Source organism: Oncorhynchus kisutch, linkage group LG28 (genome assembly GCF_002021735.2).
Source record: "Oncorhynchus kisutch isolate 150728-3 linkage group LG28, Okis_V2, whole genome shotgun sequence".
NCBI lineage: Eukaryota > Metazoa > Chordata > Actinopteri > Salmoniformes > Salmonidae > Oncorhynchus > Oncorhynchus kisutch.
Genome location: NC_034201.2, coordinates 22180716 through 22208225, shown reverse-complemented (window position 1 = coordinate 22208225; position 27510 = coordinate 22180716). Strand labels below are relative to the sequence as shown.

The 27510-nt window shown below is 43.1% G+C and overlaps 1 protein-coding gene and 1 long non-coding RNA gene across 2 annotated transcripts in view; both read left to right on the top strand.

Moving 5' to 3' along the window:
* LOC116358163 (transmembrane protein 211-like) overlaps positions 1-27510 on the top strand; it is a 160411-nt gene that overhangs the window by 75224 nt on the left and 57677 nt on the right. The window lies entirely within an intron of this gene.
* Positions 16613-21197, top strand: LOC116358164 (uncharacterized). The gene is made up of 3 exons (XR_004206047.1): positions 16613-19820; positions 20006-20111; positions 20259-21197. It is a non-coding gene; the product is annotated as an uncharacterized LOC116358164 (long non-coding RNA).

Here is a 27510-nt window from a genome sequence, read left to right as displayed (position 1 = left end):
GTGGTATGTTTCCATCCTTTTTATTAGGAAGAGAACTCATATAACAAAAACAATAAACCGAACAAACGAAACGTGCCGCTCAGAGTAGTGCTCACAGACAACTATACCTAGACAAGATCCCACAAAGCACAATGGGAAAAATGGCTGCCTAAATATGATCCCGAATCAGAGACAACGATAAGCAGCTGCCCCTGATTGGGAACCATACTAGGCCAACATAGAAATACAATTCACCTAGATAACCCACCCTTAAATCACACCCCGACCTAACCAACATAGAGAATAAAAGCTCTCTATGGTCAGGACGTGACATAGCCTAACCATTGATCAAGCAGAATTATGGACTAAACATTCAAATCCTTTTGCTGCAGGATTCTTTTGCTGTGACAATATAGGTTGAATTAAGATCCTTCATCTGTACTTATGCTACTATTGTGTGAAAGTTGATTGTAACAATATAATGAGCTGGATATCTGTTGTCTGTCCAAAATGCAATCTAGTTTGTGATTACAGTTTAGAATGTCAGTACAACACTTGACCTTACTTGACCCACTTTCTGGGGGAGTCAAATGACAGGGCTCAGCATGATGTTCAACTGTAGAGAAGAGCCAGAGGAGGATCCGCTCCTTTCCTGTCTTGAAAGTGGACAGGGTCACAGAGAATTATAGCTCTAGTATTTTGGGTGGCAGGTAGCCTAGTGGTTAGAGCATTGGGCCAGTAACTGAAAGGTTGCTGGATCGAATCGTTGACTTGACAAAGTAAAAATCTGTTGTTCTGTCCCTGAACAAGGCAGTTAACCCACTGTTCCCCAGTAGGCTGACATTGTAAAAGAAGATTTGGTGAAAAAATGTGTCCTTGAGAAAGGCACTTAACCTTAAACACTCCTGTAAGTTGCTCTTGATAAGAGCGTCTGCTAAATGTGAACATTTAAAATGTGAACATTTAAAATGTGTGTTATAGGCTGCCAGCACCTCTCCAGCCTGCATGATAGAGCTGTCAGTGTGAGACTGGTATGGTTGGAGTAGTGTACTGCTTGTTCAGAGACACCTGCTCCAACAAAGGCTCATGCTGTGGTGTGTCTCACACAAACTTATACTCAGCTGTATTAAAGTATCACACAGAGCTACAGGGTACCCTGTATCATATCTCTCTGTGATGATCATGTGAACAACAAGGCTGGCACAGTTATCATGCCACCAGCCTGGAACTTAAACCTCCCTGATCTGCCATACTTTACCCTGGGGGAGGGAAGGAGAGACCGGGAAAGAAAAAGGGAGACAGGAAGAAAAGTACAGAGGGAGAGAAAGGCAGAGTAAGAAAGAGAGCAAAAAGAGAGGGAGGGAGAAAGACTGTGAGAAGAAGGTAGAGAGGGAGGGAGAAAGACTGTGAGAAGAAGGTAGAGAGGGAAGGAGAAAGACATAGAGGGAAGAATAGAGGGAGTGAGGAGGAGGACAGAGTTATGAACCCTCTCCTAGATGGATGCCACTGGATATCCCACCTGAGGAATGTCTGTCTGCCGTGCCTTTTACAGCAGACGATAAGTCATTCAGATGACTTTTATTTTGTTTTAATGTTATCATCAATTACCCTCATCCAGGGAGACTTAGATTGATCTGTCCCCTTTACTCTCACAATAGAGGATCTAGTTACTTTAGAAGAGGACTCCTGGCGTTACCTGGGGTTGGAGATGTTATTGACTTACATGCTTAGCTACCATGGCAGCTTAGCAGCTCTGAAGCTTCTGCAGGTTTAAAATATTGATCAAAATGTGGTTTTATTTATGTTTGAGTCATCTATTCATCTCAACATATTTTTGCTAGCTATGGATGACCTGTTTGACATAATACACAGCCACCAAAAACATTCAGATCCAGCTGTATGTCTATCTGAGGAAACATACACACGTACCCATATGCATACACACACACACACACATCAGCAAATTTTGATGCAGGACAAGATCAGATCGTACTTGTTGATGTGGGCCTAGTGTTTGCCTGATTGGTGTTTACCTTGCCCTTTTGCTAAGCAATCAAACATAATGTTAATTCATAAGTGTGTACTGTATTTGTTTGAGGATGTGTGGGGGATGCCAGGTATTCTATCTCTCACTCTCTGAACCTCCCTCTGTCCTCTGTTGAATCAACCCTACACCTCCCTCTGTGCTCTGTTGAATCAAACCTGAACCTCCCTCTGTCATATCAACCCTGAACCTCCCCCTGTCCTTTATTGAATCACCCCTGAACCTCCCTCTGTCATATCAACCCTGAACCTCCCTCTGTCATATCAACCCTGAACCTCCCTCTGTCCTTTATTGAATCACCCCTGAACCTCCCTCTGTCAAATCAACCCTTTGAACCTCCCTCTGTCCTTTATTGAATCAACCCTGAACCTCCCTCTGTCCTCCATTGAATCAACCCTGAACCTCCCTTTGTCCATTGTTGAATCAACCCTGAACCTCCCTCTGTCCTTTATTGAATCACCCCTGAACCTCCCTCTGTCAAATCAACCCTGAACCTCCCTCTGTCCTCCATTGAATCAACCCTGAACCTCCCTCTGTCCTCCATTGAATCAACCCTGAACCTCCCTCTTTCAAATCAACCCTGAACCTCCCTCTGTCCTTTATTGAATCACCCCTGAACCTCCCTCTGTCCTCCCAGCCAAACCCTAAGCCAGACAACACTGGGCCAATTGGGGGGTGCCCAATTACAGTAGGTTGTGATACAGCTTGGAATTGAACCAGGGTCTGTAGTGACACCTCTAGCACTGAGATGCAGTGCTTTAGACCACTGCGCCACTCTGGAGCCCTTGTTTCTTTCCCTCTTAACTACCTTCTACGCTCTGTACAAGAGACAGGGAGGTCTACTGCCTTTGCACAAACATAATGAGATGCACACACACCAACAAACAGTCTGTCAAGTTAACCCATATTACACACAACATATATACCGTGACAAGCTCACCCACATCCACCAAACACATTAAACAACCAAACTTGTCACCCCTGCCAATATCACACACACACACACAGACCCTGTCACCCTAAATATCCCCTCCTAACACACACCCAGAGTTTGATCTTAATTTTTACAAACACTTTTAGTGACATACACACCTGTCATGTATTGTCACTAATCAGACCAAGTCATACTTTTTCCTATGAAATTTTGCACTGAGGCTATAAACCTATATACAATATCTCCTGTATCTGAGAGATACAGTTGAAGTCAGAAGTTTACATACACTTAGGTTGGAGTCATTAAAACTCATTTTTCAACCACTACACAAATTTCTTGTTGACAAACTCTAGTTTTGGCAAATCGGTTAGAACATCTACTTCGTGCATCACACAAGTAATTTTTCCAAGAATTGTTTACAGACAGATAATTTCACTTATAATTCACTGCATCACAATTCCAGTGGGTCAGTGGTTTGTTAGACTGTGCCTTTAAACAGCTTGGAACATTCCAGAAAATTATGTCATTGCTTTAGAAGCTTCTGATAGGCTAAGTGACATCATTTGAGTCAATTGGAGGTGTACCTGTGGATGTATTTCAAGGCCTACCTTCAAACTCAGTGCCTCTTTGCTTGACATCATGGGAAAATCAAAAGAAATCAGCCAAGACCTCAGAAAATAATTGTAGACCTCCACAAGTCTGGTTCATCCTTGGGAGCAATTTCCAAACGCCTGAAGGTACCACATACATCTGTACAAACAATAGTAGGCAAGTATAAACACCATGGGTGTCACGCCCTGGTCGAAGTATTTTGTGTTTATCTTCATTTATTTGGTCAGGCCAGGGTGTGGCATGGGTTTTTGTATGTGGTGTGTTAGTATTGGGATTGTAGCTTAGTGGGGTGTTCTAGTTAAGTCTATGGCTGTCTGAAGTGGTTCTCAATCAGAGGCAGGTGTTTATCGTTGTCTCTGATTGGGAACCATATTTAGGCAGCCATATTCTTTGAGTCTTTCGTGGGTGATTGTCCTTAGTGTCCTGATGTCCTTGTTCTGTGTTAGTTTACACAAGTATAGGCTGTTTCGGTTTTCGTTACGTTCATTACGTTTATTGTTTTGTAGTGTTTGTGTTTAGTGTGTTTGTCATTAAACATGAATCGTAATCTACACGCCGCATTTTGGTCCGACTCTACTTCAACTAAAGAGAACCGTTACAATGGGAGCACGCAGCCATCATACCGCTCAGGAAGGAGACACATTCTGTCTCCTAGAGGTTAACGTACTTTGGCGTGAAAAGTGCAAATCAATCCCAGAACAACAGCAAAGGATGTTGTGAAGATGTTGGAGGGAACAGGTACAAAAGTATCTATATCCACAGTAAAACGAGTCCTATATCGACATAACCTGAAAGGACGCTCAGCAAGGAAGAAGCCACTGCTCCAAAACCAACATATAAAAAGCCGGACTACGGTTTGCAACTGCACATGGGGACAAAGATCGTACTTTTTGGAGAAATGTCCTCTGGTCTGATAGAACTGTTTGGCCATAATGACCATCGTTATGTTTGGAGGAAAAAGGGGGTGGCTTGCAGCATCATATTGTGGGTGTGCTTTGCTGCAGGAGGGACTGGTGCACCTCACAAAATAGATGGCCTCATGAGGCAGGAAAATTAGGTGGATATATTGAAGCAACATCTCAAGACATCAGTCAGAAAATTAAAGCTTGGTCGCAAATGGGTCTTCCAAATGGACAATGACCCCAAGCATACTTCCAAAGTTGTGGCAAAATGGCTTAAGGACAACAAAGTCAAGGTATTGGAGTGGCCATCACAAAGCCCTGACCTCAATCCCATAGACCATTTGTGGGCAGAACTGGAAAAGCGTATGTGAGCAAGGAGGCCTATAACCTGACTCAGTTACACCAGCTCTGTCAGGAGGAATGGGCCAAAATTCACCCAACTTATTGTGGGAAGCTTGTGGAAGGCTAACCGAAATGTTTGACCCAAGTTAAACAATTTAAAGGCAATACTACCAAATACTAATTGAGTTTTTTTAAACTTCTGACCCACTGGGAATGTGATGAAAGAAATAATAGCTGAAATAAATCATTCTCTCTGCTATTATTCTGACATTTCACATTCTTAAAATAAAGTGGTGATCCTAACTGACCTACGACAGTGGATTTGTATTAAAATTAAATGTCAGGAATTGTGAAACGTGGTTTAAATGTATTTGGCTAAGGTGTATAGAAGACTGAGTCATCTATGATTCTCCGAATGATATTTTAAAAGAGGAAGCTAAGAGGAAGCTAATTATTTTAGGCAGATGTTCTCTTTTCCGTCTCATCCTCTCCCACTGAATGAAGATTATGGTAAGGAATTATTTCCAAATAATATAAAAAATGGAAAATTAACAAATGGGTGGCCTTCAGTGCGAAGGCCAAATTACAGAGGAATTAAATTCTTTCAGTCTGGAGAAACCCCAGGGCTTGATGGCATACTGGTAGAGGTATATCAAGTATTATTTGATATTCTTAAAGCTCCATTGTTAGATTGTTTTAACTACTCTAAAACAAGACCCAGATGGCAAATATAAAGATCCGGTCTATCTAAAAAACTGGAGGCCCCTTACACTTCAATGTTGTGATGCAAAAATACTAGCAAAATGCATAGCACTCAGAATTAAATGGGTTTTACCAGGTATTGTTCATCCTGATCAGACAGGTTTTTTACATGGACGATACATTGGAGATAATATACGACAACTACTAGAATAGAACATCATGAAACATATAAGAAGCCAGGATTGGTATTTAAAACGGATTTTGAAAAGGAATTTGATAAAGTAAGACTGGATTTTATTTATAAATGCCTGTATTTTTTCCATTTCGGTAATTCTCTTATAAAATGGGTAAAAATAATGTATGGCTATTAAAATCAGATCCAATAACAACATTAGAGGATTAGAAATCGAAGGTTTAAAAACAAAGGTGTCATGTCTGGCGATGACTCAAGTTTTATGTTAATGATCCCTGTAATGTCTCATTAAAGATCTAGATAGGTTTTAGTCCAGAGACTTCAGAAAAGTTAATTATGATGTGTACAATATTATGTATTGGATCCTTGAAAAATACAACTTTTACATTACCTTGCAGCTTACCTATAAAATGGGCTGATGGTGAAGTAGACATACTCGGTATTCATATCACAAAATATATAAATCGATTTTTATGTAAACTTCTAACCCACTGGGAATGTGATGAAAGAAATAAAAGCTGAAATAAATCATTCTCTCTACTATTATTCTGACATTTCACATTCTGAAAATAAAGTGGTGATCCTAACTGACCTAAGACAGTGAATTTTTATTAGAATTAAATGTCAGGAATTGTGAAAAATATAGTTTAAATGTATTTGGCTAAGGTGTATGTAAACCTAGGACTTCAACTGTATATAGATATATACAGTGCCTTCGGAAATTATTCAGACCCCTTGACTTTTTTTTTTCAGACCCCTTACGTTACAGCCTTATTCTAAAATGAATTACAATATTCCTCATTTTTTCCCCTACACCTAATACCCCATAATGACAAAGCAAAAACAGGTTTAAAAAAAATACATCTGAAAAATCACATTTACATAAGTATTCAGACCCTTTTCTCTGTACTTTGTTGAAGCACCTTTGGCGGTGATTACAGACTTGAGTCTTCTTGGCCATGGCGCTACAAGCTTGGCACACCTGTATTTGGGGAGTTTCTCCCATTATTCTCTGGAAATCCTCTCAAGCTCTGTCAGGTTGGATGGGGAGCGTCGCTGCACAGCTATTTTCAGGTCTCACCAGAGACGTTAGATCGGGTTCAAGTCCAGGCTCTGGGTGGGCCACTGAAGGACATTCAGAGACCCGAAGCCACTCCTGTGTGCTTAGGGTCGTTGTCCTGTTGGAAGGTGAACCTTCACCCCAGTCTGAGGTCCTGAGCACTCTGGAGCAGGTTTTCATCAAGGATCTCTCTCTACTTTGCGCCGTTCATCTTTGTCTCGATCCTGACTAGTCTCCCATTCTCTGATGCTGAAAAACATCCTCACAGCATGATGCTGCCACTACCATGCTTCACCATAGGGATGGTGCCATGTTTCCTCCAAACATGACACTTGGCATTCAGGCCAAAGAGTTCAATCTTGGTTTCATCAGACCAGAGAATCTTGTTTCTCATGGTCTGAAAGTCTTTAGTTGCCTTTTGGCAAACTCCAAGCAGGCTGTTATGTGCCTTTTACTGAGGGGCTTCCGTCTGGCCACTCTACCATAAAGGCCTGATTGGTGGAGTGCTGCAGAGATGGCTGTCCTTCTGGAAGGTTCTCCCATCTCCACAGAGGAACTCTTGAGCTCTGTCAGAGTGACCATCGGGTTCTTTGTCACCTCCCTGACCAAGGCCCTTCTCCCATGATTGCTCAGTTTGGCCGGGCGGTTCCAAACTTCTTCCATTTAAGAATGATGGATGCCACTGTGTTCTTGTGGATCTTCAATGCTGCAGAAATGTTTTGGTACCTTTTTATAGACAGTTGTGTGCCTTTCCAAATCATGTCCAATCAATTGAATTTACCACAAGTGGATTCCATTGAAGTTGTAGAAAAATCACAAGGATGATCAATGAAACAGGATGCACCTGATCTCAGTTTCGAGTCTCATAGTAAAGGGTCTGAATAATTATGTAAGTAATTTTTCTATTTTTTATAAATGTGCAAAAATGTCTAAAAACCATTTTTCGTTTTGTCATTACGGGATATTGTGTGTAGATTGCTGAGGATTTTTTTTTATTCAATCCATTTTAGAATAAGGCTGCAACGTAAAAAAATATGTAAAAAGTAAAGGAGTCTGGATACTTTCCAAAGGCACTGTATATATACATATATGTATTGTAATACATACATATGAACCTACATACTGGGCATATTGTTTTGTAAAAAAATTGCTAGGTATTATTATTATTGCACTGTTTGAGCTAGAACCACAAGTATTTCGCTGCATCTGCAAATCTGTGTTTACGCGACCAATAGACTTACATTATATTTTATTTAACACAGCAGCATCAGTAATGTTATTCACGGGGGGCTTCACTCTCTTTCTATAAATCTCGCTCAATAATGGGTTTCCTATAGAGCCCTCAAATTTAAATCTGGACCTCAAAGCCAGTTCCACTGGGTTTTTTCATTCTTCCCCTCTTATCAGCGACTGGTTTAAGTGGGTGCAAATGAATCCATTTCCAGTAGAACCTGGTAAGATAAGATGTGAATACCCTGCTACAGTATGCTATAGAGCATTTCTTCCATGGTGTCCCTTTGTGTGGCAGAGTGACAATCAATCTGTTAGGGATTAACAGCTCTGCTTTGTTTGGCTGATGTTTCAGCAGCACAACATCCACCCTGTCTCACACACACACACACACACACACACTAGAGGAGGCTGGTGGGAGGAGCTATAGGAAAACAGGATCATTGTAATGGCTGGAATTGAATAATGGAACAGAGTCAAATGTGGTTTCTCTATTTCCCAGACTCTGCATATGTATGTCCTCCAACATGTTTAGTGCACAGCAATGACAAATCACAGTCATCACCCAAGCCATGAGATGAGGATGAATTAGCAGTGGAAAAAGAAAAGGAGATCTGTAAGAGACTGCATGCATGCTGTAAGTCAAATCAAATCAAATGTATTTATATAGCCCTTCTTACATCAGCTGATATCTCAAAGTGCTTTACAGAAACCCAGCCTAAAACCCCAAACAGCAAGCAATGCAGGTGTAGAAGCACGGTGTGCAGGTGTAGAAGCAGATGTGTAAGTCTCTCCATCATCTAGTCAGTATAAATGTGCAGGCCTGATAGGCTGATGACTTGTGATGAATCTATTAACAGAAAATAAGCAGTGGCCCTCAGAGCATGGCCAGCCAGCTATTCCCATCCTAGCTATAAAACTACTGGCTGAGCTGCTGTGTAGACAACTTCACTAATTACTGGGTTGGGTGGATATGGTTGTATGTGTGCGGGGAGGTGTGTGTGGCACTTGGCTATTTATCATACAATCTGCATGTAAATCAACACATGCAAATCAAAGGAATGTATTCCGGGGTTTGCAGGATTGTCATTGATTATGTGCCAAATGGGATGTTGTGTCCAGGGGATTGCCAAGCCATCCTATTAGGGAAATATCGCATTGTTGTACAACCACTGTGTATGTCCACACCTGACACTATGAGTAATGCAGTCATCTGTAACAGAAAGGTTTGGTCCAGGATATGTCACGTGTAAGACATCTCTATGACACACTGCTTCTCACTGAGCCCCTCTTCCTTAGTGTGTCCTCTCTGTACTATATAATATTAGTGACCCTCTTCAGGACCAACAGATAAAAGGGGAAAGCAGGAACTCTACCACTCACACACTTGATATCAGACCAAGTGTTGAATCATTATCCAGATGGGGTACTGTGAGGTAGACGTGCATTTTAGATAACATGCTGTATAAGTACCAACATGGGGGACACATATGGTCCGGATAGAAAAACAAATAACTGCAGGCTGTAGCATGTGTCTGTCTGTGTGGATTCAGCTGGGTCCCTGTGTGCTAACTCCTCCACCATACACAAAGGGAGAGAGGAGAGAAGAGAACCAACAAGGCCGGGGTGGTGGAGAATCATGTCTCATTATTCAGTCCTCTAGCTCAGCAGCCAGGGACTAACACACTGTGTGTGTGTGTGTGTGTGTGTGTGTGTGTGTGTGTGTGTGTGTGTGTGTGTGTGTGTGTGTGTGTGTGTGTGTGTGTGTGTGTGTGTGTGTGTGTGTGTGTGGTGGCATACAATGTAATTAGCCACTTCCTTTCAGACAACTTTACATTGACGGTTCCAACTTGCTTCCAAGAAACGGCTTCAGATTGTGTTTCTTTGTATAACAAAAATGACATTGATTTACTCACAGAATGTCCAAGTATGTCACACAGTTCCTATGAAGGGGAATGATAATGCAAGCATGTTTTCCAGGTAAGTATAGACAGACGGCCTACCCCGGCCAAACCAGGACGACGCTTGGCCAGTTGTGTGCCGCCCTATGGGACTCCCAATCATGGCCGAATGTGATGCAGCCTGGGTACGAACCAGGTACTGCAGTGATGCCTCTTGCACTGAGATGCAGTGTCTTAGACCATTCATTCTGAATGGTTAAGGTAAGGGTTAAGGTTTGGGATAGGGTAAAAAAAACACACTAAAAAGAGTGTCTACCACTGGGATTGAACCACGTGACTTTTGGATCCGGAGTCATCAGATTACTACTTGATGGCAGTAGTGCTCACGGTTGCCCCTAGTGGCCAGTTATGAAGGCATTTCCCAACTTCCTCAGGACATGGATAGACGTCCAATTTCGAAATCAGACTTGAGCGGTCTGGCTGCTCTGTGTGCGTGCCTGCGTGAGGTGCATTAGGAGTCTATACACGTCTTCCCTTCAGATGGGCAAGAACGTCCATACTGACACAAGGGATGGAGGGAGGAAAGAATGGGGGGATGGCGGGAGTGGTGTGGAGGTATAAATCAATGGGTCCATGTTAGCAGAGTGATTGCAAGTCAATACCAGTATTGAGATCTCAGTGAGTGAGACCAGGCACATTATGTTGTCACAGACTGAGGCTCTGCCCCAGAGGACACAAGGTAATATTCCCCTCATGTACACCTCCACCTAGCTCTCTAAAACCCTGCTCAACCTTGGCTTTGGGACGTGGTGGAAACAAGAAACAAGAGCCCAAACTGGAGTCTCCTTCTATAGGCTAAAGGTGTTCTCTCTGTTGTTGGTCCTTATTGGTTTTGACAATTCATTATCATGTTCTAAGTTAAAGTTCAAGCTTGAGTTTAGGAAGTGATGTTTCTCCTAAACTAAATAACAAGAACACCGTTCTGCATGTTCTTGTTTTTCACTGGCCACTGATCAGTGTTTCCTAATCTCTAGCATGCCTAGCTAGAGGGACAGGGGTGGTGTGCAGGACTGCATTGAGTCCTCTCCTCTCTCTCTTCCTGTGATGATATTGGGAGCATGGAAGTGGGCAGTAGTAGGCAGGCATTGCAGTCATGATCATGCATTCTGTGGCCTGAAGGGACAGTTGAGTCAATAGGACTTCCACTGCTCACCCCGCTAATGAAAGGCTCAGTGATAGGGAGAGAGAGAGAGAGGAGGAGAGGATGTCCAGTCACGCTAACCTGCCTCCCTCCTCTCCTAGCTGTGTGCTTCTTATTAACATGACAAAAGGTCTTAATATCAGAGGCCATAGTACATTAGCACTCTATGCCGCTAACATGCTATCTGAGTAAGACCGTAGTGTTATTCAGCATAGCCAGCTTTGTTCTGTTCTTTTGCCACGTTCTACAAATAGTACAGTACATATCCTTCCCTGGCCTTGCCTTCCCATCCCATTTTAAGGTATATGTATTCTGGCAGCAAGGATTTTCTCTGACTGTTATCGACAGTTTCATACATCATGTTAACAGCTGAAGCGTGGAAGGTTAGGGGATTGCAGAGTGGTTTGTGCAAACTGGAAACCGCAAATCCTGGGGCAACATTTATTGTAGCTGGGGACTTTAACAAAGGAAATCTGAGGAAAACGCTACAGAGGTTTTATCAACACATCTCCTGTACTACTTGCTCATCGAGAACTCTTGACCATTACTACTCCCCCTTCCAGGACGGCTACAAGGCTTTCCCCTGCCCTCCTTTCGGCAAATCAGATCACGCCTCCATTCTGCTCCTACCCTCATATGTACAGAAACTTAAACAGTAAGTACCCGTGGTAAGGACTGTTCAACATTGGTCTGACCAATCAAAATCTATGCTTCAAGATTGTTTTGATCAAGCGGACTGGGATGTGTTCTGGGTGGCCTCTGAGAATAGCATTGACGTATACACTGACTCAGTGACTGAGTCAGTGTATACGCGAACCACCGCATTTAACCACAGCAAGGTGACTGGGAACATGGACGAGTACAAACAGTCCAGCTATGCCCTTAGTATGGCAATCAAACAGGCAAAACGACAGTACAGGAAGTCACAATTCAACGGCTCAGAAATGCGACATATGTGGCAGGGACTCCAGACAATCACGGATTATACAGGGAAAACTAGCCACCTCGCGGAAACCTATACCTTGCTCCCGGACAAGCCAAACACCTTCTTCACCTGCTTTGAGGAAAACACAGTGCCACGGAAGCGGGCAACCACCACTCACGAGGACTGTGAGCTCTAATTCTCAATGGCCGACGTGAGTAAGACAATTAAGCGTGATAACTCTCGCAAGGCTGCCGAACCAGAAGGCACCCCAAGCTGCTTCCTCAGAGCATGTGCAGACTAGCTGGCTGGCGTGTTGACAGAAATATTCAGTCTCTCACAATCCCAGTCTGTTGTCCCCACTTCCTTCAAGATGTCCACCTGTACCCAAGAAAGCAAAGGTAACTGAGCTAAATGACTATCGCCCCGTAGCACTCACTTCTGTCATCATGAAGTGCTTTGAGCGGATAGTTAAGGATCATATCACCTCCACCTTACCCGACACCCTAGACCCACTACAATTTCCATACCGCCCCAACAGATCCACGGATGGCGCAATTGCACTGCACACTGCCCTAGCCCATCTGGACAAGAGGAATACCTATGCAATAATGTTGTTCATCGACTACAGCTCAGCCTTCAACACCATAGTGCCCTCCAAGCTCATCACTAAGCTCTGGGCCCTGGGTCTGAACCCCGGCCTGTGCAACTGGTTCCTGGACTTCCTGGCGGGCCGAGTGGTGAAGGTAGGCAACAACAGCTCCACTACACTTATCCTTAACACTGGGGCCCCACAAAGGTGCATGCTCATGTACTCCCTGTTCACCCATGACTGTGTGGCAACACAACAACGATGAGATAGCCTACAGAGAGGAGGAGAGAGCCCTTTAGGAGTGGTGGCAGGAAAATAACCTCACCCTCAAGGTCAACAAAACGAAGGAGATGACTGTGGACTTCAGGAGACAGCAGAGAGAGCACTCCCCCATCCACATCGACGGGGCCGCAGTGGAGAATGTGAAAAGCTTCAAGTTCCTCGGTGTGCACAACACCGCCTCTTCAACCTCAGGAGGCTAAAGAAATTTGGCTTGAGAGTATCTTGTTTGGCTGTATCACTGCCTGGTACGGCAATTGCACTGTTCGCAACCGCAGGGCTCTCCAGAGGGTGGTGGGGTTAGCCCACTGCCTTCCCTCAAGGACATCTACAGCACCCTGTGTCACAGGAAGGCCAAGAAGATCATCAAGTACCTCAGCCACGCAGCCATGGCCTCTTCACCCCGATACCAATTAGAAGGTGGAGAAAGTACAGGTGCATCAAAGCTGAGACCGATATAAGCTGTTTTTCAATCTCCAGGCCATCAGACTGTTAAATTGTCACCACTAGCCGGCCTCTGCCCAGTACCCTGCCCTGAACTTAGTCACTGTTACTAGCCGGTTCCCATCCCCTAACATACCCTGTACCTTAGAGACTGCTGCCGAATTTACATAGTCATTGAATACTGGTCACTTTAATAATGTTTACATACTGTCTTACCCATTTCATATGTATATACTGTATTCTAGTCAAGGCTCATCCTATATAACTACTGCAGTACACAACGCATTTATTCATATACTGTCCATAATGTCTATACACATCATCATATACATATACACTGAGTGTACAAAACATTAGAAACACCTGCTCTTTCGATGACATAGACTGGCCAGATGAATTGAGGTAAAAGCTATGATACCTTATTGATGTTACTTGTTAAATCCACTTCAATCAGTGTAGATGAAGGGGAGGAGACTGGTTAAAGAAGGATTTGGAGACACGGAATGAATGGGGGAAGACAAAAGATATAAGTCTCTTTGAACGGGGTATGGTAGTACGTGGCAGGCGCACCGGTTTGAAAGCGTCAACCTGCAACGATGATGGGTTTTTCACACTCAACAGTTAACAGTGTGTATCAAGAATGGTCCACCACCCAAAGGACATCCAGCCAACTTGACAGAACTGTGGGAAGAATTGGAATCAACATGGGCCAGCACACGCACACGCACACACCCTCACACACACACATGTACGCACGCACACACACACACACACACACACACACACACACACACAGATCTATTTCAATCATCCCCCCATAACACAGTGTCTTCGCTCCTGCCCCTGACTGAGCCAGGCGGGCTTGCTCTCCTCTGGTGCTTCTAGTCAGAGGTTAATGTGGGTTCACCCCCACACACAGTGCAGCAGCCTGGGCTAACTCATCATTCTCAGGCAGCCAGAGCCCTAATCTGTGATAATGTGTCAAACAGGTGGCCATTTATTCCAGATTAATGTATTCATTCTCCTAATGGCTTCCTGATGTAGGGGATTGATGGTGCAATATATCTGCAGAGGAAAAGAAAGAGAGATAGATATCAACCACTGACTTCCATCCTCAGTTCAGAGCAAGGTATGAATCTTAGTGACTTCTTAAGTTATTTTCAGAGGCTTGTAGCCCTTAACTCCTTCAACACACACAGATACACACACTTGCACACGCAATGCATGCATGCACACACACACACACACACACACACACACACACTCTCCCCCCACTGCCCCCAGCAAGGCTATGTTATGACAGACAATTAACTCAGCCAATTAAGTAACAACTGTCATATGATAATCCGACGTCCATTCCCCTATACTATATTTTAATAATCTGTCTACTTGGCCTTAATTCTGCCAGGACAGGACATGATTCATTTGCTCGTACTTTAATATTTTTTCATATATTGTATTATATATTCTTTAGATTGCAACTTCAATACTTTGCCCTGGGGATTCAGCCGGATGAGGAGGTCTCCTATCCAATCCATGTGTCTTCAACTCTCTTCTTCTGCAATCAAGATGATAAGCCATTCACCAGGACTTACTGTTGCCACTCCTCCATATCCACTCAGAGCAAAGAGGAAATCACATCTCCATGGCCATGCAACCTCACAGTGGTTTAGGGGGCAGTAAGCAGTCAGCCTCTTCTAGTAATGTTCAGAGACGGCTAAGCACAGAGACATTGTTTAACTGAATACTGGGCTGGGCTGTGTTGTTTTGTGTTAAGTGATAACAGTGGTGGAAAAAGTACACAATTGTTATACTTGAGTAAAAGTAAAGATACCTTAATAGAAAATGGGAAAGTCACCCAGTAAAATACTGCTTGAGGAAAAGTTTGAAAGTATTTGGTTTTAAATATACTTTTGTATCAAAAGTAAAAGTACAAATATAAATCATTAAAAATTGCTTATATTAAGCGAACTAGACAGAATAGTTTTCTTGTTTTTACATTTTTTTACGGAAAGCCAGGGGCACGCTCCAACACTCAGACATAATTTACAAATAAAGCATGTGTTTAGTGAGTCTGCCAGATCAGAGGCAGTAAGATAAGTGTGTGACCATTTTCTTGTCCTACTAAGCATTAAAAATGTACTTTTGGGTGTCAGGAAGGCCCCAAAGTCTGCAACACCACTAAGCAAAGGACAACACCAAGCAAGCGGCACCATGAAGACCAAAGATCTCTCCAAACAGGTCAGGGACGAAGTTGTGGAGAAGTACAGATCAGGGTTGTGTTATAAAAAATATCTCAAACTTTGAACATCCCACGGATCACCATTAAATCCATTATTAAGAAATTGAAAGAATATGGCACCACAACAAACCTGCCAAGAGAGGGCTGTCCACCAAAACTCACGAACCATTCAAGGAGGGCATTAATCAGAGAGGCAACAAAGAGACCAAAGATAACCCTGAAGGAGCTGCAAAGCTCCACAGCGGAGATTGGATTATCTGTCCATAGGACCACTTTAAGTCGTACACTCCACAGAGCTGGGCTTTACGGAAGAGGGGCCCCAAAAAAAGCCATTGCTTAAAGGAAAAAATAAGCAAACACGTTTGGTGTTCGCCAAAAGGCATGTGGGAGACTCCCCAAACATATGCAAGAAGATTGAGAAAATTGAGCTTTTTGGCCATCAAGGAGAACGCTATGTCCGGCGCAAACCCAACACATCTCAACACCATCCCCACAGTGAAGCATGGTGGTGGCAGCATCATGCTGTGGGGATGTTTTTCATCGGCAGGGACTGGGAAACTGGTCAGAATTGAAGGAATGATGGATGACCCTAATACGGGGAAATTCTTGAGGTAAACCTGTTTCAGTCTTCCAGAGATTTGAGACTGGGACGGAGGTTCACCTTCCAGCAGGACAATGAGCCTAAGCATATTGTTAAAGCAACACTCGAGTGGTTTAAGGGGAAACATTTAAATGTCTTGGAATAGCCTAGCCCATACCTCAATCCAATTGAGAATCTGTGGTATGACTTAAAGATTGCTGTACACCAGCGGAACCCATCCAACTTGAAGGAGCTGGAGCAGTTTTACCTTGAAGAATGGGCAAAAATCCCAGTGGCTAGATGTGTCATGCTCATAGAGACATACCCCAAGAGACTTGCAGCTGTACTTGCTGCAAAAGGTGGCTCTACAAAGTATTGACTTGGGGGGGTGAATAGTTATGCACGCTCAAGTTTTCCATTTTTTTTGTCTTATATCTTGTTTGTTTCCCAATAAAAAATATTTTGCATCTTCAATGTGGTAGGTGAATACTTTCGCGAGCCACTGTAAGTACTTTACTTAGTTGTGGTGGTGGGATCCACAAGTCCCCATAACAGACATGCAAGCAGCTATGTCTTTGAACACATCCACCCAGAGCCTTTGCACACACACATGGAAAGGGTGTGTGTCATTGAAGATTGAGGGAAGGAAAGGAAAGCTGCCCAAGCTGGTACAGAAGATTTATCAACTCTACTCCTTAAAGAACCGCAATTACTATTACCAATGCTATTTGAAGAGCTCTCTCCCTCTCTCCATCTCTCCCCCTCTCTCTCTCCCCCTCTCTCTCTCTTTCTTTCTCTCTTTTCCCTGTCACACTTTCTCAGGTCTGTCTCCTTTCTCCCAATGTGCCACAATAATTCCACAGCTGCTCTCCTTATTGATGTTCACCGTCACAGCTTGCACACCCTCATCTCTCCTCTCCTGTGTGTGTGCACGTGTGTGTTTAAAAGAGCATCTGTACGAGAGCCTATGCACAAGAGTGTGTGTGTGCTCATAGCGTTGGTACGTGTGTGTGTGTATGAGTGCATACTTATATCGGTGTGTCTGAGACTGAGAAAATATAGTTGAAGTGGTGTCAGGACGAGATATTGCTGAATTACTCAGTCATGGAGGTGTCATCAGTGTCTCCTCTCATGCTTGGCTGTGCCCTCTCCCCCAGCCCACTACCACTCCCCTACTCCCTTTCCAAGTTTAAGCAACCCACCCCACCTGAGAAGATTTCAATAATCTACTCTCTACAGTGGGGTGGTTTTCCAGCACATTGCACAGGCAAGCTCCCCCCCCCCCCCAATAGGCCCAGGGAGGGTAGAGCCCCTGCCTGCCCAGGCTCACCGAGGCTTTCCTGGGAAGAGGGCGCTCAGTGCTCCCTTATCTCTGGACCAAAGGGGGGTCTCCACCAACACCTACACCACACTGCATCTCCAATATGAATCCAATTTGAAATCTGCATTGATGGAATGGATGTGATTTTCATCTGACATAACGTATACAGATCATACATTATTCATTTGTTTATTTTACAGCTGAGGCTGTTGTATTATAATGATATATTTGTTGTTAATATATACGTGGGGCATAATGTGTATTTATGTTCTGCTCATTACTGTAAGCGCTGTGAATATTAATGCACTGGAATATTAATGCACTAGGTAATGTGATTTACGCCCGTCGTACATCAACCGAGCACAGTTTATCTCTTTCCCTCTCCCCCTCTCTGTCTCTCTCGCTCTTAATGTGTCTGTGATGGAGAGGATGTGAAGGTCATACCTTTGTGTGTTTTTCTGCGTAACTTAATGAAGGCGGAGGAGAGACAATCTGGAGGCAAACAGCCTTGCACGCACACACACACACACACACACACACACACACACACACAGCCGCATGTCACACTGGTGGGTGATAACATAATTAGAGCTAGCACACTCTGCCATGCTATTGTGGTTCTGCTTGGCTGTGAGATTTTGGCATTGGAGGCAGGAAGGACATTGCCACCCAATCTTTTTGTGTGTGATGTTATGCAGACTGTATCAGTCATTAGTCCTTTGATTTCATGCATCCTGCCTGTGTTGTCAGACAGACATTGTAAGTCAGCCTTACACTACACGTTCTCTTAAGGGGCAAGGCCACAGCTGATTGTGTCCTATTCAGTGTGGGTCCTTTCCTCATGAGAATAAAGCACAGCTTGCACACTTAAATACCTCAAGCACACCTTCATTCATTCTCAATCCAATTGGACCAGTTCTTTCCCCTCAGCAAAAATACCCTTTATCTCTGTACTATATTATACAGTTGGAGCATGTAGTCCTATAGAGCAGCCAGTAACAGCACTGCTGAGGCTCCCTAAGGCTAATGGCAGTCACATGTCACACCGCTGCCTACTATTCCATCTGAGGCCTTTCATGCACGCACGTACACACACACACACACACACACACACACACACACACACACACACACACCGTTGCCATATTACTGTCACTTCTGAGGATTACTGCACTGGAGGGCTTATCCTCAGACTCAGAGAACCACAGACAGACAGACACAAACAAAAACAACCAGAGATGGAGGGTTGGAGAGGGAGAGGGGGGACAGTGAAGAAGGCAGCCTGGCAGAAAAAGATGGAGGGGGACTGGGAGAGACGGTCTAAATCTGGAGCCGTGGCCGAGCGCGGCCTGCCTCACCCGATAACAGAATTACTGCAAATGTACGTTTTGAGATGCTGCTTCCACCATCACTCTGCTCTCTCTGGGATTTATGGCTTCTGGTGAAATTATTCTCTCTGAGAAAGGGAGGAAGAGATGGAGAGAGAGGGAAAGTGGAGAGGTGGAGAGAGAAAGAGGGATAGAGAGGGAAGGAAGTGGAAAGGTAGAGAGAGAGCAATGGAGAGAGTTGAGACGTAGATGGAGGGAGGGAACCCAGCAAACAGTGTGGATACATTATACTACTACAACACAAGCGAGCTAACATAGTTTACCCCAGTATGAGTAATATTACCCATAAAAGGTAGCAGTCAAACACAGAAATAATTTTTCATTTTATCCATTGTTGATTTTAGAAATGCTTCAAATAAGGGCAGTGTTTCGTGTAGTCTTACCATAGCGTGATGTTTTGATAGCTGTGTAAATCTCTCTTGGACACGGTGACTTTTATCAATATATTACCCTGTATTTGCTGCTGCTAATGTGGCTATCATACAGAACTACAAATGCCTGTCTCAAATGCCTGTCTTATTTGCACATTCTCTATTCCAGAACCATTGGGTGTGATTGAGACTTATCACCTCTCAACTAGGTCAGCTGTTTCAACCTGGAACCTGGTCTGTTTTAGTCATTGCAGGAAGTCCTGAAGAGTAGGAGTGTGTGAAGGGTTTTGTCCCAGCCCAGCTCTAACAGCTGACTTAAATAATCAACATACCGAATCATGGGCTGAAACAAAAGCTTATACACAGTCCTGCCATTCAGATCTGGAGCTGTCCACCCGTTTAAGTCAATATTCTGTACTATGAATACAACTGGGGGCGGGGTTATTGATGCTCCACTATCAAGTTGAAGTTTGAACTTGTTTACTGATGCCATGGCGGTGGCTGCTAAAAAGAATGGAGCAGCTACTAACCAGGAGACTGCAGCTAAGGCAGCAATGGTCCACACCTACCCTGTCTGTCGGGTGAGTAGTGCTGGTTGGTATTGTATGTGCCTAGGTTTCACTACATATGTAGAATATTGTACTGGCCTGTATGGTACAGTCTTTCATATGTGTAGTAGTTTGTTGAATCGTATTGCTTAGTTTATCATTTGTGTCAACTTTCGGATTAATTTACTCTATTTTGTACTTGACGTTTATTGACACAGACCTGAAGACATTCAAGCAGCACTTTGATAGCAAGCATCCCAAGTCTCCAATGGTCCCAATGCAGGCCTAAGGGACCACATACACTCAAATGGACCTACAGCTGGGGTACGATTATTCCATCATTCACACACAGTAGACACAGTGGAAACCATGTTGTCAACAAAATGCTGTTCTCAATGCTTAAGTTGTATTGTCTATGGCTCAATTTGTGGAAATGCTGCGATCACTCGTTTTTAATGTTGTGTTTAACAGACACACGATGGCCACGATTTGAATGCTACAACTGAGACAGAATGATGTCAAGGGACACGCCGAGACCCCGAGTATGACTGGACATGGGCCGGATATTTGTGACAACAACCGAAAAGGGCTGCAGAAGTACACCAGCACCACATTTTATATTTATTCCATGGCCAACCACCTCTCTAGCTCCACCTTACTCCACGCTATGCCTTTTATGCCCCATGGTTCCTCAAATTCGGACACTCCATCTTATCTCTATAAACCCACCCTACCTTCACCCATTCCCCTTTGCTGCTTCCTTCACTTGTTCTTCCCTTGATTTGATAACATCTAGACTCAATAACACGTTTAATAGTGTTGTGGTGTACTGTTTTTGCTACCTTTTTTCCAGCTGTGTAATGCTGTCCTCCTTATTCTGGGGTTCAGGCTGAATGCAGTGGTAAATGTGCTGCTCATAATTGACAGCAGCAACATGGACCTGTTAAATTGACCAGAAGGGTGTTGATATAGCTGATTTTAGACATGGCTTCCTTGTTTTCAGTCTGTTAAGTGTGTTTCTCATTCTGCTGGAGTTGACCTAGTATTTTATATAAAACCTACCTCACGCATCCAGTTTTTCCATTTGTAACTCACCCACCAAAATCACAATATACTGTTGTGTTATTTATGCTGGTCTAATTCCTAAACTGGAAAAGCAGAAGAATATTTGCACTGTTGGATAGTAATAATAGTTTATATGGTGCTCTTCGATGTTCCAGGTTTGTGACATTGATGATTAAATCATTGAAAGTTTACTTAAATTCAGATGTTTATGTGTTATGTATAAAAGGCATATGTATGCATTGTTTACTATTTTGATTTCTTTAAAACAATGTAATTGTTGGAGTTCAGGTGTATGACATGATTGATGGATGCCTAGGTGTCTTTTTGTCAAATAAATCTGCTTTTCATTCATGATTATGGATACATTCTGCAATGGGTTAATCTGGATTTGAATCTGCAACAGAACACGTCAACAAGTGAGTTCTGAATTGGTTTAATACAGTAGTGCATTCTGATACCATGAATTTAAATAGATTTCACCTTGTTCATATAGTTGGCAGAAAAAGTAAGGGATTAAATAAAGACTTCCACCGGATGAAGGAGAAGAGGATCTGGTAAAATAAGGGTATGTTGCAAATATCATCAAGGTACATTTGAAGTCAGAAGTTTACAGACACTTAGGTTGGAGTCATTAAAACTCATTTTTCAACCACTCCACAAATTTCTTGTTAAGAAACTATAGTTTTGGCAAGTCAGTTAGGACATATACTTTGTGAATGACACAAGTAATTTTTCCAACAATTGTTTACAGATAGATTATTTCACTTAATTCACTGTATCACAATTCCAGTAGGTCAGAAGTTTACATACACTAAGTTCACTGTGCCTTTAAACAGCTTGGAAAATTCCAGAAAATTATGTGATGGCTTTAGAAGCTTCTGATATTCTAATTGACATAATTTGAGTCAATTGGAGGTGTACCTGTGGATGAATTTCAAGGCCTACCTTCAAACTCAGTGCCTCTTTGCTTGACATCATGGGAAAATCAAAAGAAATCAGCGAAGACCTCAGAAAATAATTGTAGACCTCCACAAGTCTGGTTCATACTTGGGAGCAATTTCCAAACGCCTGAAGGTACCACGTTCATTTGTACAAACAATAGTACACAAGTATAAACACCATGGGACCACGAGGCGTCATACCGCTCAGGAAGTAGACGCGTTCTGTCTCCTAGAGATGAACATACTGTGGTGCGAAAAGTGCAAATCAATCCCAGAACAACAGCAAAGGATCTTGTAAAGATGCTGGAGGAAACAGGTACAAAAGTCTCTATATCCACAGTACAACGAGTCCCATATCGACATAACCTGAAAGGCCGCTCAGCAAGAAAGAAGCCACTGCTCCAAAACCGCCATAAAAAAGCCAGACAAAGGATTGCAACTGCACATGGGGACAAAGATTGTACTTTTTGGAGAAATGTCCTCTGGTCTGATGAAACAAACATATAATTTTTTGGCCATAATGACCATCGTTATGTTTGGAGGAAAAAGGGGGAGGCTTGCAAGCCGGAGAACACCATCCCAACCGTGAAGCACGGGGGTGGCAGCATCATGCTGTGGGGGTGCTTTGCTGCAGGAGGGACTGGTGCACTTCACAAAATAGATGGCATCATCAGGAAGGGAAATGATGTGGATATATTGAAGCAACATCTCAAGACATCAGTCAGAAAGTTAAAGCTTGGTCGCAAATGCTCTTCCAAATGGACAATGACCCCAAGCATACTTCCAAAGTTGTGGCAAAATGGCTTAAGGACAACACAGTCAAGGTATTGGAGAGGCCATCACAAAGCCCTGACCTCAATCCTATAGAAAACAGAATTGGGCAGAATTGAAAAAGCTTGTGCGAGCAAGGAGGCCTACAAACCTGACTCAGTTACACCAGCTCTGTCAAGAGGAATGTGCAAAAAATCATCCAACTTATTGTGGGAAGCTTGAGGAAGGCTACCTGAAATGTTTGACCCAAGTTAAACAATTTAAAGGCAATGCTACCTAATACTAATTAAGTGTATGTAAACTTCTGACCCACTGGGAATGTGATGAAAGATATAAAAGCTGAAATAAATCATTCTCTCTACTATTATTCAGAAATTTCACATTCTTAAAATAAAGTGGTGATCCTAACTGACCTAAGACAGGGAATGTTTATTATGATTAATTGTCAGGAATTGTGAAAGACTGAGTTTAAATGTATTTGGCTAAGGTCTATGTCAACGTCCGATGTCAACTGTAGGTCTGTAACTGTTTTGGTCTAGAGTGTCACCTCCTTCGTAGAGGGGGATGACTGCGGCAGTTTTCCAATCTTTATGAATCTCAGCCGATACGAAAAAGAGGTTGAACAGACTGGTAATACGGGTTGCAACAATGGAGGCAGATAATTTTAGAGGGTCCAGATTGTCTAGCCCAGCTGATTTGTACGAGTGCTATCGGGATTTGGGTGAAGGAGAAGATGGGAGGCTTGGGCAAGTAGCTGTGGGGGGTTCGGATCTGTTGGCCGGGGTTGGGGTAGCCAGGAGGAAAGCATGGCCAGCCATAGAGAAATGCTTCTTGAAATTCTCGATTATTGTGGATTTATCAGTGGTGACAGTTTCCTAGCCTCAGTGCAATCGGCAGCTATGAGGAGGAGCTCTTATTCTCTATGGACTTTACAGTGTCCCAAAACTTTTTGGAGTTAGAGCTACAGGATGTAAATTTCTGTTTGAAAAAGCTAGCCTTTTGCTTTCCTAAATGACTGCGTGTATTGGTTCCTGACTTCCCTGAAAAGTTGCATATCGAGACTCTGGGTTCGAGTCCAGGGTCTGTCGCAGCCGGCCGTGACCGGGAGGTCCATGAGGCTCAATTGGCCTAGCGTCGTCCGGGTTAGGTAGGGTTTGGCTGGTAGGGATATCCTTGTCTCATCGCACACTAGTGACTCCTGTGGCGGGCCGGGCGCAGTGCACGCCAACCAGGTCGCCAGTTGCACGGTGTTTCCTCTGGCTTCCGGGTTGGATGCGCGCTGTGTTAAGAAGCAGTGTGGCTTGGTTGGGTTGTGTTTCGGAGGACGCATGGCTTTCGACCTTCGTCTCTCCCGAGCCCGTACGGGAGTTGTAGCGATGAGACAAGATAGTAACTACTAACCATTGGATACCATGAAATTGGGGAGAAAAAGGGGCAAATTTCTTTTATTAACACACAACAAAAAAAAGTGGCATATCGCTATTCGATGCTGGTGCAGTGGCTAGCAATAGCATCTACACAACTCTGTGTTGTTGTTTTTGTCGCACTGCTTTGCTTTATCTTAGCCAGGTCGCAGTTGTAAATGAGAACTTGTTCTCAACTGCCTACGTATTTAAATAAAGGTGAAAAAATATATATAATAATAATTAGAATTTACCACTGGTGGACTTCTATCAAATTGTAGAAGCATCTTAAGGATGAAACAGGGTGCACCTGAGCTCAATGTTGAGTCTCATAGCAAAGGATATTAATATACAAAATGACAGCAACAGTGTGTGAAAATCTTGTGGAGACTTACAGAAAACGTTTGACCTCTGTCATTGCCAACAAAGGGCATATAACAAAGTATTGAGATAAACTTTTGTTATTGACCAAATACTTAATTTCACCATAATTTGCAAATTAATTCATTAAAAATCCTACAATGTGATTTTCTGGATTTTTTTCCTCATTTTGTCTGTCATAGTTGGAAGTGTACCTATGATGAAAATTACAGGCCTCTCTCATCTTTTTAAGTGGGAGAACTTGCACAATTGGTGGCTGACTAAATACTTTTTTGCCCCACTGTATATGTAAATAAGGTATTGTTGTTTTTTATGTTTAAAAAAATATTTAAACCTGTATTTTCACTTTGTCATTATGGGGTATTGTGTGTAGATTGATGAGGGGAAAAATGTAATGTATTTTAGAATAAGGCAGTAATGTAACAAAATGTGGAAAATGTCAAGGGATCTGAATACTTGGGTTCCCGAGTGTCGCAGCGGTCTAAGGCACTGCATCTCAGTGCAAGAGGCATCACTGCAGTCCCTTCGAATCCAGGCTGCATGATATCTGACCGTTATTGGGAGTCCAATAGAGCGGTGCATAATTGGCGTCGTCCGGGTTTGGCTGGAGTAGGCCGTCATTGTAAATAAGAATTTGTTCTTAACTGATTAGCCTTGTTAAAATCCCCAGCAACAATAAATGCAGCCTCAGGATATGTGGTTTCCAAGAATTTAATTTGACTCTATGTAAACTGGAAACCACATATCCTGAGGCTGCATTTATTGTAGCTGGGGATTTTAACAAGGCTAATCTGAAAACAAGGCTCCCTAAATGTATCAGCATATCGAATGCGCGACCCGGGCTGGCAAAACCCTGGATCATTGTTATTCTAACTTCTGCAACGCATATAAAGCCCACCCCAGCCCTCCTTTCGGAAAATCTGACCACGACTCCATTTTGTTGCTCCCAGCCTATATACAGAAACTAAAACAGGAAGCGCCAGTGCTCAGGTCTGTTCAACGCTGGTTCAACCAATCGGATTCCACGCTTCAAGATTGCTTCGATCACGTGGACTGGGATATGTTCCGTACTGCGTCGGAAATAACATTGATGAATAAGCTGATTTGGTGAGCGAGTTTATTAGCAAGTGCATCGGTGATGTTGTACCCAAAGCGTCTATTAAAACATTCCCCAACCAGAAACCGTGGTTTGATGGCAGCATTCGTGCAAAACTGAAAGAGTGAACCACTGCTTTAAATCAGGGCAAGGTGACCGGAAATATGACCGAATACAAACTGTGTAGCTATTCCCTCCGCAAGGCAATCAAACAAGCTAAGCGTCAGTATAGAGACAAAGTAGAGTCGCAAATCAACGGCTCAGACACGAGTGGTATGTGGCAGGTTCTACAGTCAATCACGGACTACAAAAGGAAAACCAGCCCCGTCGCGGACCACGATGTCTCTCCCAGACAAACTAAACAACGTCTTTGCTCGCTTTGAGGACAGTACAGTGCCACTGACATGGCTTGCTACCAAAACCTGCGGGCTCTCCTTCACTGCAGCCAACGTGAGAAAAACATTTAAACGTGTTAACCCTCGCAAGGCTGCCGGCCCAGACGGCATCCCCAGCCGCGTCCTCAGAGCATGCACAGACCAGTTAGCTGGTGTGTTTACGGACATATTCAATCAATCCTTATCCCAGTTTGCTGTTCCCACATGCTTCAAGAGGGCCACCATTGTTCCTGTTTCCAAGAAAGCGAAGGTAACTAAGCTAAATGACTATCGCCCTGTAGCACTCACTTCTGTCATCATGAAGTGCTTTGAGAGACTAGAGGAATACCTATGGATGTCATAAAAATCTGACTGTGGAACATTGTGCAACATCGTGGGAATGTTCTGTGCAACCTATGTGAATAGCAAAAGAATATTATTGCAACATCCCAGACAATTCCCATATCGTAATAAACATTTCTGGGAACCTTTAAAGAACTTAGACCAGCTGTTCTGTCAACATTGTAACAACTTTATAAGAATGTCCAGTGCAACCTAACTTAAACATTGTATGAATCTAATCACAACTGAGCATATTTTGTGTTTTGGGAACCTATCTCTTGTAATGTACCCACACTGTTCCCACAGCCTAATTGACTGTTCCGAGAACCTTTCAAGAACAAAATAAATGTGTTCTGGGAACGTTCTTGTAACATCGGGTGAATGTTTTTTTAACCCCAAAAGAAACATAGAATCATCCGCACAACTGGACAGATTTTGCGTTTTGGGAATATATATTTTGTGATGTCCACACAATGTTCCCACAACTTAATGAAATGTTATAGGAACGTTCTTGCAACATCAGGCAAATGTTTTATACAAACACATTATAATCATCAGCACGACTGGACAGTTGTTGTGTTCTGCTAACATTTGCCCTGACCGAACAAATGTTCTTGGAACTTTCACACACAGAACCAATTTTGGTTTGCTGGGAAAGAGAGATGGATGTGAGGAGAGGTGGAGATGGAGAGAGGTGGGGCGACAGACATATAGACACAAAGAGAGAAATCGACGGTTGGGTTTGGGACTAAGACTGAGAGACAGAGAGATAAAGAGTAGGACAGAGACAAATAGAGAATCCTAAAAGGAAGGGTTGGGGAGAGGGATGTGGTTGAAATGAAACCTAAAGAGGGGTAGAGATTGGGATGGAGACAGAGACATAGAAAGAGTGTGGGGTTAACAGCGAGGGATGGGGTGGAAGTGGGAAAGAGTGATGGAGTGGGAGAGATATTAAGCCAGAGGTAATAAGACTCCGGAGAACACTGCTCACAACTCTGACTTTCCTAATAAGGAGCACAACATTAACTGTGGCTAGAAGTGGATCACACTGCAGGTAATGATTTAACCTACTGACACTGGAATGATAAGATTAATTTATTACCAAAGATCTGTCCGTCATGCCTAAGCGGTACCCATAATAAGAAATGCTATCTGGGAAGATGCTTTGTAGTGAATATATAAAATGTTGGTCCTTAGAAAATAAAAGGTTGGAAATCTCGGCTGTATATATTCAGTTCAGGCACAGTTTACAGAGTCCAATAATGAATAGCTCTAATAAGTATGCCATTGCATTGTTTAAATTGTTTTTGCAGTGATTGCTTTCAGTATTTATAGCATTTAGTCTCTTCC